The 18,037-nt window shown below is 29.0% G+C and overlaps 1 protein-coding gene across 1 annotated transcript in view; it reads right to left on the bottom strand.

Moving 5' to 3' along the window:
- The window catches only part of LOC111680400 (roundabout homolog 4), a 146,455-nt gene extending 133,597 nt beyond the window's left edge, over positions 1 to 12,858 (bottom strand). Inside the window, exon 1 of the mRNA XM_046954174.1 lies at positions 12,473 to 12,858. The gene's annotated coding sequence lies outside the window, so the exon portion shown is untranslated. The remainder of the gene's footprint in view (positions 1 to 12,472) is intronic.
- Between the last annotated feature and the right edge of the window lie 5,179 nt (positions 12,859 to 18,037).

Here is an 18,037-nt window from a genome sequence, read left to right as displayed (position 1 = left end):
AACTGAACTAGAACTGAACTAGAACTGAACTAGAACTGAACTAGAACTGAACTAGAACTGAACTAGAACTGAACTAGAACTGAACTAGAACTGAACTAAACTAGAACTCAACTAGAACTGGACTTCGTCCTTCCGTAAATCCTGGAAGTAACACATATTCTTTTTGTTTTTAAAAAATACTTTGGGCAGATTTCGTTTAAAAACTTTTGAGTTTCTTAAAATTCTTTACAAAAATACCTTAAATAGTCTTGTGTAAAATTAAATTAATGTCACACATTTTTAAAGTATTTTCGTAAATCACTTGACAGGGTGGGTTTCCTTTTCAGTTGCTGTTATAAATTTTAAAGTTCTCCCCTTTAAATCGTTATGGTGTTTTTGAACGTTGTCTCTCAGCGTATGTGTTAAAAAATTAAGATTTATTTATTAACGTGGGTGTTATAAACATGTCTTAACATTCGAAAAAACATACAAACAAATCTCAATTATATGAGTAATATAAAATTTTGAAAAATAAAAGAACAGCAAACAATTGAAAACATATATATTTCAAAATTTGTTGTTAGTTTTATTTAACTCCTGTCTATAGGTATATTAGTCTAATGGTGTCTCATATTTGGTAACACTTTTCTTTAACAAAAATTTTAAAAAAGTAATTTTTCTTTTCTTAAATTTGTCTAGTTATTTTAATGTCTACTCATTAGTTTTTTGATTTTGCTATTAATTTAATATGATTTGAGAAAAATTAATAGACCTCGAAATGTTTTATGTCAGTGTTATTAATTAAAAAAAAATATATATTATTGTTTTAGTTGACACACCTTCATTATAATCAACTTAATATTTACAATATTAAAAATTATTAGTTTATTTTTACAAATATCAAAATCATTTATTCACAAACATGTCTATATAATAGCTTTAGTTGTTGGTTTGGTTTCTATTTACAAATTTCTAGCAAATTTGTGTGTTTCTTTATTGTGTATTCTAAGTACTAGAGTAATAGCTTAAAGCTATTTATAACTTAAAGCTTTATAGTGGTAGTGGGTATTATGTAGTTGTTCTATAGTTTGTCGTAGAAAGAAATATTGGTCCTACGCGCCTTTCTTTAGTGCTTTAGAATAAGTTTTTTGGTAGAGAAAGTCAAGTCCGTCTATCCATCGCTATGGACAGACGGACAGTTATTAAACTATGGGTCTCAATGTAGGATCGAAAAATTATGAAATCTTATATATATTCGTTTTTGTAGCTTGTTCTTCCACACGCCTGTCTTTAGTGTTTCAGAATAAGTTTTTGGGTCAAGAAAGTCAAGTCCGTCCATCCATCCCTATGGGCAGATGGACGGACACTTATTAAAATATGGGTCTCAATCCAAGACATATTAATAAAGTAGGGCACTAGGGTCTCTTAGGATCCAAAAATTATGAAATCTTATAAATATCCTTTATTTAAGCTTGTCCTTCCATCGCTTCATGTAGACGGACGGAAGCGTTAAAATACGGATCTCTATCGAAGAAAATTGTAAAAAATATGATACGAAGGTCTATTAGAGCTATGAAAGCGTTTGAATATATATATCTGCAGATCGGCCTATAATGGGTTATAGTTTCCATATAGAGTACACTTTTAAAAAATTTCGCTTTCAAAAGAATAATCCACTCGTAAAAGTTTATAATTACTCGATCACTCAGTAGGATACCATATAGTCGATCATTGTCTTTCTTTTCGTTTCCCTCAATACTAGCTAAGAGATAATAGCTTAAAGCTATTTAGGTTACAAGTCTCTTGAACAGCGTTAACACAACAAATATTAAATGATTTTCAAAATAAATAAATACATATAAAACGCCAACACTTTGTACAAAGAAAAATATTGAAATAAAAAAAAACGACAAATATATATTTTTTTTCCATATCCTCTATTGTTTAAACAAATAAAAAGGGGGAAGGTAAACCAAGTGTCACAAAGCTTTTTTAATAAAAAAATTCTTTTGGTAAAAATTTCTAAAACGTTGCCAGGCATACATTTTAAACATAAAGACCACCTTAACTTAAAAATTTCTTAGAAATTTGTATTAAAATCTCATGTGGTTTGTTAAACATCAGCTAACGTTTAAATAAACAAAATGTTTTTTCATTTAAATAATATATAGAAATATTTATTAAAATATCAAATTTCTTAAACAAAACATTTAAACACAAGTTGGGTGTTAATTTAAACTCTAATAAATCCCATATATTTAAAGTTAATAGGAATTTAATATAAATTTTATAAAAAAATAAAAATACGGGCTCAAAAGAAATCGTATACATTTACATCTGTAATAACCGTTAAAAATTGTAGTCGTTTATCACTTGAGTTTGATTTTTTAAACAGCTTGTACCTTATATTTCACAAAAACACTTGTGTTAGATTTTTAAATACAAATTTTTAATTAAACAAATTTTTTTTTAATTTTTGCTTATCTTAGGAGTTTTTTTAATCCATTAAGAACAGGTAGTTTTTAATTTCTTTAAACTAGAGAGTAAATTATGTTTTTTTCCATTTATTTATTTGTTCGATAAATTTTACTTTTATCTTTCCGGTCTACCTGTTAAATACTTATAATGTGTAACCCTAGAGGCAGCTGATTTAAGTTTTTTTTTGGTTTTTGTGACATTTTTTTTGGCAGATGTTTGAACCACTTAAACATGATTTCAGTTTTAATAAAAAATAGAGAACTAAATTGATCTGGAAGAAAAAGATTTATAAACTCATTAAAGACTCAGTAACAAAAAGAAAGTGCACTTAACGAGAATCTTACCCATACCCACTAGCAACTCATTTAAACCCTCAACAAATTCCAAGTCAATTTTGGCCGATTTCAGCGTCTCAGTTTACGCATTCATCGGCAAAAAAGTAAAGTATAAAGTCCAGATTAAAGTCTAGACTCAAGTAGAGACTATATGCTAGACTTAATTATAGACTATAGAACAGATTTCTTATTAGATTAGAGACCAGACTTAAGTACATACTATTGAGTATACATTAGTCCAAACTATGGACTAAAATATAGTCCAGACTATCGACTAAACTATTGTTCAGACTATAGACCAAACAATAGTCCAGACTATAGCCTAAACTAAAATACATACTATAGTCTAGTCTATAGTCTAGTCTATAGTCTAGTCTATAGTCTAGTCTATAGTCTAGTCTATAGTCTAGTCTATAGTCTAGTCTATAGTCTAGTCTATAGTCTAGTCTATAGTCTAGTCTATAGTCTAGTCTATAGTCTAGTCTATAGTCTAGTCTATAGTCTAGTCTATAGTCTAGTCTATAGTCTAGTCTATAGTCTAGTCTATAGTCTAGTCTATAGTCTAGTCTATAGTCTAGTCTATAGCCCCTGGACTTCTATAGTCTATTCTACAGACTATTCTGCAGTTTAGTGTTTAGTCTTGTCTTTATTCTAGTCTAGTATATTGTCTAGTCGATACTCTAGTCTAAAGTCTTCACTATGGTCCAGTCTGCAGTCTAGACTATAGTCTAGCCTATAGTCTTATATATATTCAAATCTATAGTCTTTATAAGGACTTCCCCTTTTATGCAAAAACCCTTATAAAAGAAAAATTCCTCTAAATAAAATCTACATAATTTCAGAAATATTAAAAAACAATGTTCCCCTTTTTAATGCCTGATTAAATTAAACATTAATCAAGAGAAGAAAAAACTGAAAGCAATTTAGCAAAGGTGTTTCTATTTATTATAACAATTTTTCAAAAAAAATTAGGGTCTCTTTACAAGGAAAACTAAACAAACAAAAGAAAATCAAATGGTGTTAAAATCAAGGATTACATTGCTATTTTTCTAAAAAAAAAACAAAGCAAAGACCAGAAAAAAAGGAACAAACCGCATACACACACAAAAGGTGCTAAAAAATGGTTACAAAAAAACATAAATGAAAAACATAATGGTGGCTAAACAACAAAAAAATTAAGGAAGAATATTACAATACAATGATGTTTTGAAAATTAATGACAGTCATAACATATTGTTGTCATAATTGGATATAATAATAGACATTAGAAAATCACACGCAAAAACAGAATGCAATCACATTACACATAACATTGACATTGTTGTAGGTTTTTTTTAAGGGAGAGAATAAACTATTAGAATTATTCGAAAATGTTTTTTTCTAATATTAACGGAAGTTAGGATATTTCCGATACAATTTGTGATTCAATAAGGATGATATGGTTGCTGCTATTAAAAAAGGGCGTTTCAAAGGGGGTGGCTTGCATTTTTGTACGAAACATAAAACGCAAGCAGCAACATTGAAAAAAGAAAGAAAATATGTACATTTTTGAAAATTGTAACGTAAATGCATTTTATGGTCTATAAATACATACACACATACCAACAGCCAGGCAGACAGTGAGTCTCAAAAAAAGAACACATACATATGTATGTTTGTACATTTACTTTTAGTAATTTACTTACTTCATTTGGCTTTTGTATGTATGTGCATGAGTATAACCGTGTAAGTGTAAATGTATGTTGTTTGTGTTTTTCCTTGTATTCCTTTATATCGAAATACAAAACAGGATATATGCCAGGCTAACCTTGTTATGGATTTTTTTTCCCGTTTCAGTCGAGTAAAAATTTTCATCCTCCATAAAGAGCAAAACAAAAGGAATGTGTATTTATAGGGGTAGTTTTTTATATCCTTTCCTTTTTATACCCTACACCACTTAAGTGGGGAGGGTATATTGGGTTTGTGCTGATGTTTGTAAGGCACAATAATATAAGTCCGATATCATTTTCTGAGTCGATTTTGCTATGTCTGTCTGTTCGTCCATGAAAACCTTGTCCGCCTGTCTGTCTGTCCGTCCATGTAAACTTTGTAATCAAACTACAAATCGGTAATTCAATGAAATTGGGTACATGATCTTTTATTGCCAAGGACGAAGCCTACTGAAAATGGTTAAGATCGGTTCATTATTTCACCTAGCCCCTATACAACTGAACCTCCGAATAGAGCTTGTAAAATTTGCAATCAATCTACAAATCGCAATTTTGGAGATAATTTAATGAAATATGGCACATGATGTTTCATGATACCGGAGACGAAGCCTATAGAAAATGGTTAATATCGGTCCATTATTTCAACTAGCCCGCCGAATAGGGCTTTTAGTGTATAATTATGTTTAATGCACTCGTATCTTGACAAAAACTGCAAAACCTACATCTTTACTTACCCGGTAAGTAGGCAAGTAATAAGGGAACAAAGTGTAAGTACTTACTTAAGGTTCCTATAAAAGTTCGAACTCATGTCGAATTTCACTGCCGTTTTTACCAAAATTTTAATAATTGCTCTTGGAAGTTTAATAATGGAAGTCCTAGTACATTCTGCTGTAGTTTCCTTACACAAGATCTAAACTAACAAAATCTTTACTTACCCGGTAAGTAGGCAAGTAATAAGGAAACAAAGTGTAAGTACTTACTTAAGGTTCCCATAAAATGTCGAAGTCATGTCAAATTCCACCGCTATAGATACTTCTTTCACAGAGTTATGAGCGTTAAAGTGCAAGGGTCAATTATGGACCGATTCTTTTAAAATTTGACCACAAGATTTTGGGACACTGGAGTCCCGTATACGTGAACAAGTTATAGGGCTATTCAAGGAATAGAGACGAAAAAGGGAATATTACTTTGTAAATGCTTTCAAATGATCGTCTATGTCCGGCTATAACATCCTGCTTACTTTGTCATGCAATTGTTGTTTTAACTGTTCAATAAAGTAGTATCCTTGGGCGGTGTAATAATGTGTTTGTGTGTGTGTGAGTGTGAGTCCTTACATTGAGTTTAATAAACACAAATTGGAATTTTATGTTTCACATAGACGATGACCCTCTAACAAAAATTGTTAAAAATTTTTTCTGCTGTTTTCTTTTTACACTCATTTATATGGGCGGTAAGTGTAGCAGGTAAGTGTTTTTGAAATAACCCAGCCGTTCGAAAGTGGCTAAAGTCCAACAAGCATCTAATATTAACTTTGATTAAGGAACTGCTCCTTTAAAATAAATTTACCTTTTACACTTCGTTTTCTTATCCTATAAACAATTTACTCTCTTATCGATTACTGGTGGTGAGTTTAATAACTACTTTCTAAGGCACGATAGTCTAATTACGCTCTTATCTTGCATTACAAATAGACTTTCCTATTAACTCTCTTCTAATTTACTTGTGGTTTGTAAAATAACTAGTCTTACGTTACGGTAGAAGCAAACTCGTGTAAGGTGCTTACTCTATAGATTACTTAGGGACACAAAAGTAGCACTGCAATTCTCGCTAATGACAGCTGAAATCTACTTTGCCTTTACAAGGGTATTAAACTAGTATTGCATTAAACATTTTGCAAATAACTAAGAGTGCCTCCTTACAAAACTACTGGGTATTAGATAATTTTTTCCTTAAATGTATTAGAGTATGTGTGTAGGCAAAACACCATTTGTTGTTGTTTTTATATCCTTTTTGCGTGCTAACAATAACCAACTTTTTATTACCTACAACAAAACAATTTTTATAATTTTCTGTCTGGTTTTCAGACAAAGCAAAATAATTTTCCAATTTTGTTAAAAACAATTTTTCTAAACATCTTCAAAATTTTAAACTAAACTCCCTCAAAAATAAAAAACACAAAATTATTTTGACTGGAAATTTATTGAAATTCAATTGCATTATTATACAAATTTTTCCATTTGACTCATAATATTCGTATGTGAACCATGAGAATGGGGTGCTAAAAGTAGAACTTACTTACAACACACGTTAGCTTAAAGATTGCACGTCTGGAATTATTAATATATTATATGAAAAAAAAAACAAAGAAAAACCAATCATTGTTCTAAAACAAATTTAGTTGTCTACACATCAAGCAAGCCTGTTGTATGTATTTCATTAGAATTTCTTAACAATTTTTATGATAGATTTTGTCTCCCTACCTTGTCGCTCCGTGTTTAAATGTTTGGAAAATTTCTGTTAAACATTCTAGCTTGATGGGTTTTGAAGACATGATTTGCATATGAAATATTTTTTTTTTTTTTGTAAATGACAATTTTTATAAAGTAGGAAATTAGGCGTTTCAAATACAGTGGAATATGCAAATAATAAAGAAAATCAATTGTTTGAAATAAAAAAATATTTTCAAATTATTGAAAAATATAAGAAAGAAAGAACTGAACTAGAACTAGTTCAGTAACTGAACTAGAACTAAACTAGAACTGAACTAGAACTGAACTAGAACTGAACTAGAACTGAACTAGAACTGAACTAGAACTGAACTAGAACTGAACTAGAACTGAACTAGAACTGAACTAGAACTGAACTAGAACTGAACTAGAACTAAACTAGAACTGAACTAGAACTGAACTAGAACTGAACTAGAACTGAACTAGAACTGAACTAGAACTGAACTAGAACTAGAACTGAACTGAACTAGAACTGTACAAGAACTGAACTAGAACTGAACTAGATCTTCGACTCCCAACATGATCTTACTAAATCGGTTTGTCTGAACATCTTCAAAATTCAATTTTTAAAATTTCAGAAATTTAAAGTATTTTTTAAGTAATTTCAGAATATGAACACGATTTCTAAAAATCAAATAGAGAAGCAGTTTAACTACAGTTCCATTTTTTTAACTTTTTTTTTTTTGTATGAAGTATGTTCGTTGTTTTTATACTATTAAGAATGGTTTTTCTCTCTCACTTAAAATAACTGTTCAATTTAATTAAAATTGTTGTTCCTTTTTTTTTGAAAATTTCTAAATAAAATTAAAACCATTAAAAATATTAAAACTAACCAAAAATGCAATAATAAAAGATAAACCCTAACAAAAAAACTACTTGTATTTGTTTTACTCTAGAGTACTATTTATTTATTTACTTCCAAGTATTTATTTCCTCTTTTAGAATAATAAAAGAAAATACATTTTATCTATTTTTAATTAATTACAATTTGTTAATTAAAATTCTTGAAAATTTTGTTTTGTTTATTTTCATTAGATTTTCCTCGTGTGCCATATTAAAAAAGTATTTTCCCTCTTTTCCAAAGTGCAGGGAAAAATTTTACTATTTGTTAAAGAAAATATCTAAAATCAACGTGTTTATTTATTTTATTTTTATAATAAAAGTGTATTATAGATCTGTGTGTGTTATGTTTCCCCTTTTAGAGTCTGTAATATGTTTTAAGGGAGTTTTTTTTTCTTTTAGTGATATTTTTTTGCCAGTATTTTAGTTTTATTTTATACATTTTTGCTACAGTAATCATGTAAAAGCTAGAAAATTACTTTTAATTTAGCAAACACTTTTCTGTTTAACACATACACTCGAAAAGTCACAAACACACACATACACTCATTGCAGATTCCATATAGATTAGCCCGGCAATTTTGCAAGACTGTTTTGTATTTCTATTAGTTTAGTCAGATGTATAGTTTTTGGATTCTCTGTAGTATAGAAATCAATCCAATAGCCACTTCATTGTCTCTAAGTAATGCAGCAGGTAGTTAGCTGTTTCTTTAGTAATCATTTAATCCTTTCTTTCTGTTTTATACCTTTGAAAGAAAGTAATTTCATGTTATTTTGTTATGAAAATGAAGTTTTGTAATAATGTGTATGTAAATCCCTGTGTATGTGAACATCCCTCCCTAATCTAACGGGTTTTCATATAGAGTTTTTAATTTTATACACGTGTGTGTATACGTGTATATATATATGTGTATATATATGTGTATATTTCACATGCCCAGACACATTAAGACAATGAAAATTAATGGTATTTTATATGCGTTTTTGCAAAAATTATATGCACGTTATTTTTGCAAATAGAGTGTCGTTTAATATGGGTGGGTTTGCTGACTCTATGAAGACATGCCTCTACTACTAGTTGTAGCACGAAAAAAAACACATTAACTGTAAATAATGTTAAGGAATATTAACGGTACTTTTTAATTATTAATTAAAATGATGATTTAAGGGTGCCGAAGTTTTTTAAAAAATGGGACATTTTACTGTAGATGTTAAATTATATAGAGTTTTACCTTTGATCTACCCTAAACTATATAAGATAACCAATTTTTTGGTCTTAGTTATTGCCAAAAAAAGTGGTCTTTGAATCTATCTTTTTATATAGTTATATAGTGATAAGCATCAACATAAATCGATAAAAGGTCTTTAATGTATTCTTGTGTATATTATGGACTGAACTTTATAGAATTGGAGAGAGTATGTTAAATTTCTAAGAGTAAATATTTTAAATGATTTTTTTTCTAAATATCATGGTTTAAAAACAATTGATAGCATTATAAATCGACAATCGGAACGACTGGGAGTTTAATGAACACTGATCAACGATCCAACCGACTTTACACTTCTCGCTGTTAGAGCAACAACTACAAACCGATTTTCTGTGTTCCAAAGATCACAGGACTTTTAAAACTTTCAACTACATAAACTGTTTGAATAGCTGGATGTCATAGGTGCAATCGAGCTGGGAGTCATTTTCACTGAGATCATGTATATGGGTCAAATCTCTAAAATTATAAAAATGGTTCTATATCCGAGGTGCCACAGGTCAAATATCGTATTTATTTACAAAAAAGTTATAGTTTTCATATAGGACTGAGTGCAGACCGCTGAATGCAAATCGGATTTCATAATTTCTTTATTATATCAGATTTTTGAGATATCTTAGGCGAAAGTTAAAAAAACGGCCTTTGTCGTCATAATAATATAAACGAAATTTTATAACTAAATGAAATACATCTTATTTACAAATGCCGATTAAAAGTCCTATAGTTTATTCGCAACAAAATCAAGGTTAAACCTTGGCTGTGTAATATATCTGAACCAAATGCTTTAGGGAACTGCGAATGTAACAAAATTTTCTTTTCACCAGATTTAGAAGTCACAAGTTGTTCTAATTTTTAAAATTTTGAAATTGAATTTTTCAGATGTCTTATTTATTTCCTTAGATATCGTCTGTTGAACGCATAATCGATTTATAATTGGTTCCTACTTTAAGGTTAAGTTATCTAAATAAAAACCTATATCAGTGATGAAATCTATATCCTTAAGCTCCTTAAGTTGACTTGGCTCGGTTATAACGTTCCAAATATGGCAAAAAGTGCGGTTTCAAAATATATCCTAAGATGTCTCGTATAACAGAAATGATGTAGAGCTTTTGTATAGCAGATTCGAAATCAGCACAGCTAGTTTGTCAGTCTTTTTTATTATATATACAAATAATAATATTCCGTCCGTCTGTATATTGGAGTTATTATTGGAAAAAGACCAAATCAATTAAATAATAAAAAACAAAGCCTAAACTAAAAGACCTTGAAAGTCTAAGTAAGTCTATAGTATTTTTTATAATTTTTATGTCTTTTATCTCAACCTCCTTTTATGGTTTTCAAAAATAATTTTATTAAAAAAATTGGACTTAGATTAAATAGCAAAAAAGTTTTAACTGATTAAATGCCAGCAAAAGTAAACAAACTAAATGCTTCCAAAGGAATAACAATTATAATAATTAAAAAAATCCAATTTTGTTTTATACTACAATTTCTCTCACTTAACTCCCAAAAGAAGAACATAAAAATGACTTTCTGCGAATGATTTCAGATGTAGTGAATTTGGAATCAAACAATATGACAAGTCTTCTTTAGGTCTTTTTTAGTACTTACATGGAGTAAATTCTACTTCTTTTCGCTTATTTAGAAGTTCTTTTTTTGCTGGGATGTTTTAAACCCTGATAGGAGCCAATTGAAAAGGCCTTAGATAAGTTATGTTTATAGGATAATATATTCTACACAAATTCGTCGGAGGTACAACTTACATCACTATCGGGTCTAAGAAAATTTCTTCTAATTATTCTTTATTTATAAAAATATCCGGAATTTAAGAAAAAATAAAATAAAAATTACCAGACATGGGAAAAAATGAGGCTTTAACTATATAGCCAAAACTGAAACAAAAAAGTTTGAACTGTTGAAAAGTTTTAAACCTCGATATCTTCATTCTAACGGTCTAACGAAATTTCCATTAAAATATTCTTTGTTAAATGAAGAATCAATTTTTTTTTTTTGTAAAAGAATCATTTGTTATTGAATATGGGTCCAATGGATCTTGCCCTTGAAAGCTTAAGTTAGTTTTCTTATTTTATTCTAATTCACTTTTTGAACAAAAAAGTTTAAAACAATTTTTTAACTATTATATATAAATATTTTTAAATGTATATAATGTAGTTATATCATACATTACTTGGTAATAAGCGAAAGCTTATCAATAACAGTAAATAATTTTTTGAATAGGATTTGTAGTCTATTGTCTATAGCGTATATTGTAATAAAGAAATAGTTAGTTGATTTAACTATAGTCGATATCTGGCATGATTTTTACATTTGTGTAAAAACCATTACAGATAGCATGATAAAATAACTTCTAAATGAAGCATTATGTAAGTGAATATAATTATAAACATAGAAAATAACTATAAAACCGATTAAAAATAAGGAAAAGTAAGGTGAGCTCAATTGTAATGAGTTATTTTTTTGCTCATTGTCTTGTGGTAGGTTAGTGTTGTAGTCTGGTAGATCGGAGGTGATGGGTTCCATTCCCACCACAGGCGCCCAACAGGCCCGATTGAGAACTAGGTGTATTTCTTCGGATTTGATGTATACATATATGTACATCCTCTTTTTAAACTAACTAACTAACTGCTCATCGTCTTACAAAAAAGAGTTGTTAGTCATTCAAAAAGTAAGTACTTACACTTCTTTAGCAAAAAAGAACTTCCAAAGAAGCAAAAAAGAAGTGAAATTTACTTTATTAAAGTACTGAAAGAGACCTGAAGAAGTGATGATTTTCTCAGAGGCTTGTCATAGGAGGGATGTCCTTTTTTATATGATTCCAAATTCGAGACATCTGAAGCCATTCTTAGGAAGTAATTTTTATGTTTCTTTTTTTTTTGGAAGTTATTAGAAAGTGATACTAAAAGTATTATAGAATCAGTTACAAGTTTATATGTAACAATTAACTTAAAAATAAAATTAATATTCAGTTAAAATAAATTTGGATTCTTTTAGCTTCTTTGGAAGTCTATAAACATCACTTCTAGAGAAGGTAAAAGAATTCACTTAGTGCTGTTTTTGAAAGGGTGATAAATGTTATTCTTTTGGAAGTACTTCGTTATAGTTTTGCTGATTTGTCTACCTAGTGGGAAAGTACAGATTTTTCTGGGAAATTTTGAACCCTTTTTTGATATTAGGGTCTAAATAAAGTGTTTTATAAAGCCTTAACCTTTTCTGCTAGATTTTAGATTATAGAGCTAAAATATAACAATTTCTAGTGAAGAAGTTTTAAATAAACCCAATGACTTCTTAAGAAGTACTTCTTTTTCTAAAATTATTAAATATATGTATATAATACCAACCTTTATTAATCCTTTATTTAGATAAGTTTCAAGACGTTTGTTTAATATCCACAAAAATCCGGGAATTTTTATATAAAAAGTTTTTCAAATTAGTTTTTTTGAAAAAAATTTTTCTCTTTTTCGCAATAAAATTTTCTCTACAATTTTTCACATAAATTTTTTACATTAAAAGAATATTTCTTTATTTTTCATGCAGATAATAATAATTTTAAAATTTATTTATTTTTTTACTTTATTCTTTGAAACACTTAATGAAGCATATATTTTTGATTATTTTTCTTTTATTTCGCTTTTTTCCAAGGGGGGGAAATATTCTCTTTTTTGCCTTTAGATTACACTTTAATAATAATTTTCTTTAACATTAACTTTTACTTTATTACAATTTTCATGAAAAATTTTTTCGGCTTTTCCTTAAATTTTTTTGATAAATAAATTTCACTTTTTATTCAGGGGGTATATTTTAGGTTTTTCTTTTTTTTTTGGGAAAACACACACACAATCTATTAACAATAATTTTCAAAATTGTTTCTTTGGGTGTGTGTGTATATATGTGTGTATGTATTAGGTAGATAGAAAAAAAACACGCACTATGAAAATTTTCAAAATTTTTAACGAATGTTTTAATGCACCGACTATAGGTACCGACGCTAAATAGGAAAACTTATTTTAGTTGTTGTTGTTTTTGGAAATTTTCTATGATTTTATGTCAGAGATGCTCTAGTTGATGTTGTTGTTGTTTTAAACGTTATTAATTTTCTACTTGAGTTTTATCTTTTTTCGATTCTTTTTGTACACGTTTGTATGTGTGTGTGTGTTAGATTTTAAAGGATCCGTAAATTTTCGTTTTTATGTTTTTGTTTCCAACCGTAACGCGAGTTTTCTTTTTTTGGTTGTTGTACAACCGTTTGTTGATGTGTAGATACACGATATTTTTCTTTACTTTTTTCTTGTTCCAAAAACCCAACACTTTTTTGAGTCCAAAACTCTTTACCTTTATCACTGAATGGAGCTCTAGTGTTAGAATCACCAAGGGGGTTGTTTTTAATTCACCAAAAAAAATTTAATATTTTTATTAATAATTTAAAAAACAATTAAATTTTTGCATAAATTTTATTTCACATTTAATTTAGCTCTTTTTTCAAAAACGCACCCACACACACTTAAGTAAACAAACAAACAAATACCGTTTTTGGCCGTCGTTTAAAGCCACCGTCTTTATATTACTTATTAAGCGCTTTCAGCAACCGTACCCGGACAGTATCGCAATAGAACTAAAGAGTATCTCTTAACAATAAAAGCCTTCAGTTACAATTTTAAGGCGAATTCATTCATTCCATACAAACTCATCGAAACACTCATTACCTCATTTGTAAAATATAAACTAAATTCGCCTTTTTTTCTTGAGAGTGTAAATAAGTATATTTGTTCATATTTTTAGGGTGCATTGCCTCTAAATATGTTTGGTTTTTTTTTCCCACAACAACAAAACCTAGTAGTATACAAACAACTTCATGCAAGAGCCCCTGACACAGAGAGTTGTATCAGCAAAAGTGCCTGTGTATTAAACACAGAGAGTCACGTGTGAGAGCAGGAGAGTGATTGTAGTCATCATCGAATTTATTTGTTTATTTTTTTCTGCTGTCACAAAAGTATCTATAAAATACCAACTGCTAGAATTATGTTAAACTATATAGATACTTTTTTTTTGAATTCGCCTCATATTTAACAGTCTATAACTAAACTGTAGTTTGAAAACAGCTGTTTTTTGTTTTGAAAACAATGGTTTAACAGTGTGTTTTTTTCCGTAAATGTATTCTTTAGATACTCTTGTATGTTGTGTGGATTATCTATAAATTAAGCAATTAGTAGAATGTACTGTTCGCCAGACCGGGGTGAGGGTGACAATAAATTGTATATAAATATTAATTGGAAAACACATAAATATTTCGATATTTTTATGTTTATCAATTTGGAAATAAAAAAATTTTTGGGGAAAATTTGTATAGTATTGACTATAATCTTGATTATATTTTAGTCTATAGTCTAGTCTATAGTCTAGTCTATAGTCTAGTCTATAGTCTAGTCTATAGTCTAGTCTATAGTCTAGTCTATAGTCTAGTCTATAGTCTAGTCTATAGTCTAGTCTATAGTCTAGTCTATAGTCTAGTCTATAGTCTAGTCTATAGTCTAGTCTATAGTCTAGTCTATAGTCTAGTCTATAGTCTAGTCTATAGTCTAGTCTATAGTCTAGTCTATAGTCTAGTCTATAGTCTAGTCTATAGTCTAGTCTATAGTCTAGTCTATAGTCTAGTCTATAGTCTAGTCTATAGTCTAGTCTATAGTCTAGTCTATAGTCTAGTCTATAGTCTAGTCTATAGTCTAGTCTATAGTCTAGTCTATAGTCTAGTCTATAGTCTAGTCTATAGTCTAGTCTATAGTCTAGTCTATAGTCTAGTCTATAGTCTAGTCTATAGTCTAGTCTATAGTCTAGTCTATAGTCTAGTCTATAGTCTAGTCTATAGTCTAGTCTATAGTCTAGTCTATAGTCTAGTCTATAGTCTAGTCTATAGTCTAGTCTATAGTCTAGTCTATAGTCTAGTCTATAGTCTAGTCTATAGTCTAGTCTATAGTCTAGTCTATAGTCTAGTCTATAGTCTAGTCTATAGTCTAGTCTATAGTCTAGTCTATAGTCTAGTCTATAGTCTAGTCTATAGTCTAGTCTATAGTCTAGTCTATAGTCTAGTCTATAGTCTAGTCTATAGTCTAGTCTATAGTCTAGTCTATAGTCTAGTCTATAGTCTAGTCTATAGTCTAGTCTATAGTCTAGTCTATAGTCTAGTCTATAGTCTAGTCTATAGTCTAGTCTATAGTCTAGTCTATAGTCTAGTCTATAGTCTAGTCTATAGTCTAGTCTATAGTCTAGTCTATAGTCTAGTCTATAGTCTAGTCTATAGTCTAGTCTATAGTCTAGTCTATAGTCTAGTCTATAGTCTAGTCTATAGTCTAGTCTATAGTCTAGTCTATAGTCTAGTCTATAGTCTAGTCTATAGTCAGTCTATAGTCTAGTCTATAGTCTAGTCTATAGTCTAGTCTATAGTCTAGTCTATAGTCTAGTCTATAGTCTAGTCTATAGTCTAGTCTATAGTCTAGTCTATAGTCTAGTCTATAGTCTAGTCTATAGTCTAGTCTATAGTCTAGTCTATAGTCTAGTCTATAGTCTAGTCTATAGTCTAGTCTATAGTCTAGTTTATAGTCTAGTCTATAGTCATGTCTATAGTCTAGTCTATAGTCTAGTCTATAGTTTAGTCAATAGTCTAGTCAATGGTCTAGTCTATAGTCTAGTCTATAGTCTAGTCTATATAAATAATAAAAATATTGAATGTTTACTAAAAATTTTATATTTTCACTGCAAAATTAAATTTTTTCAAAAAATGGTTTTTCTCAATAAAAATTAAGAAGACAAGATTTTCTTTTAAATACAATTTTCACTAAATATTTGAAGTTCTACATAGATTACGAATTTCTCCCAAAATCAAAATTCGCACTAAACATATGAAAATTTACTGAAAAAATATATGTTTGCTCCCAAAATTTCGAATAATCAGTATCGTTATTTTGCTATACATAAAACATGGTAGCTTACTTTCTTTCTTAACAATTTTTTAAACAATTGATAAGTTTATTCTTTTCTTGTAAAGACAATCAAACATATTCCATTGTAACATTTTCACTTCTAAAACAATATGTACTTAATTTCTCTTATTTCTTTAATTTGTCTGTTGGCACTATTTAACCATCAGTTATAGAGATGCACCTTCAAAAGCAAATAAAAAGTTTTTAAATACGGTGAGTCACAATTTACAAATCAATGGGTGCTAATGAAAAAAAACTTAAATAAACAATGAAGATTTTCTTTAAATACCCACAGACAACATTAAGACATTTGAAACTGACCCAGGGGCACTTCACCAAATCCCCCCTATGCAAGACTTTTTAGCTCCAGCTGCGACAAGTGTTAAGGGCCTGCTGTCTCAATAATTTAATTCAAAATAAGAATCCATAGAAAACCTGTTGGAATTTAGAAATTAAAAAAAATACCTACAAAATTTAAACATAAATTTCAAATTAAATAAATTCTTAATTCGTTATAAATAATATAAATGTGACACTAATTTGTTTATAATTTTGTCATATTCATTTAGTAATTTACTAAGATTATTTTTTATTTTTATACAATTTTTTTAAACATTTTTATTTGTATTATTAATACCACAACAATAGTAGAACATCAAAAGAAAATACAATAACAACGAAAAAAAAAGAAGATTGAAAATCAATCGAAAAATATGTAAATTTTAATTGGAGAATTGTTGAATGGTGTTAAATGCAAATTTGTTTAAATAAAATCGAATAGAAACATATGAAAAACACATAATGGAGGCAATTTGTAACACTTCTTTTTTTCTGGTTTGTTTAAAATAAAATTAGTATCTGTGACATCTGGTTAGTAATTCGTATTGACATTTAACGAGTTAAATGTATTATAAAAGGGAGTTATTGTTGTTGCTGTTGAAATGGTTAGACAAAAAAGAAGACAACAACAACGTTTTATGAAAAAATAAGTTTATTTAAATATTTTGTCGAAAATAAATAAAAATTAAGAAATATTGTAGTGAAGATATTCTTTGATGTTTATAAACATTTGTTGCTAGCAACAAAATATATAAACATTTTTAAACACATGTATAACAATATAAACTAGAATATAAACAGAATGTGTTATAGACTAAAATATAGTCAAGACTATTGACTAGCATATAGCCAAGACGATAGTCATGGATATAGTCCGCAATATAAAAAAGACTATAGTCCAGACTGTATGCTAGAGACTTTAAACAAGTATTTAGTCTAGACTATAAACTATACTTTAGTCAAGACTATAATACAGATAATAAACCTGTAGACTAAACTGTAGTAAATACTTCACTATTGCGTAGACATAAGACTCAACTGTAATCCAGACTAAAACTAACTACAGGCCAAGATGTAGACTTAACTCTTGGCCAGATGCAAAACAAAACTTTAGTCCAGACTATAGACTATTCTATAGTCCAGACTATAGACTATTCTATAGTCCAGACTATAGACTATTCTATAGTCCAGACTATAGACTATTCTATAGTCCAGACTATAGACTATTCTATAGTCCAGACTATAGACTATTCTATAGTCCAGACTATAGACTATTCTATAGTCCAGACTATAGACTGTTCTATAGTCCAGACTATAGACTGTCCTATTGTCCAGACTATAGATTGTCCTATAGTCCAGACTATAGACTGTTCTATAGTCCAGACTATAGACTGTTCTATAGTCCAGACTGTAGACTGTTCTATAGTCCAGACTATAGACTGTTCTATAGTCCAGACTATAGACTGTTCTATAGTCCAGACTATAGACTGTTCTATAGTCCAGACTATAAACTGTTCTATAGTCCAGACTATAGACTGTTCTATAGTCCAGACTATAGACTGTTCTATAGTCCAGACTATAGACTGTTCTATA

Source organism: Lucilia cuprina, chromosome 6 (assembly GCF_022045245.1).
Source record: "Lucilia cuprina isolate Lc7/37 chromosome 6, ASM2204524v1, whole genome shotgun sequence".
NCBI lineage: Eukaryota > Metazoa > Arthropoda > Insecta > Diptera > Calliphoridae > Lucilia > Lucilia cuprina.
This window is presented reverse-complemented; position numbering and strand designations above follow the sequence as displayed.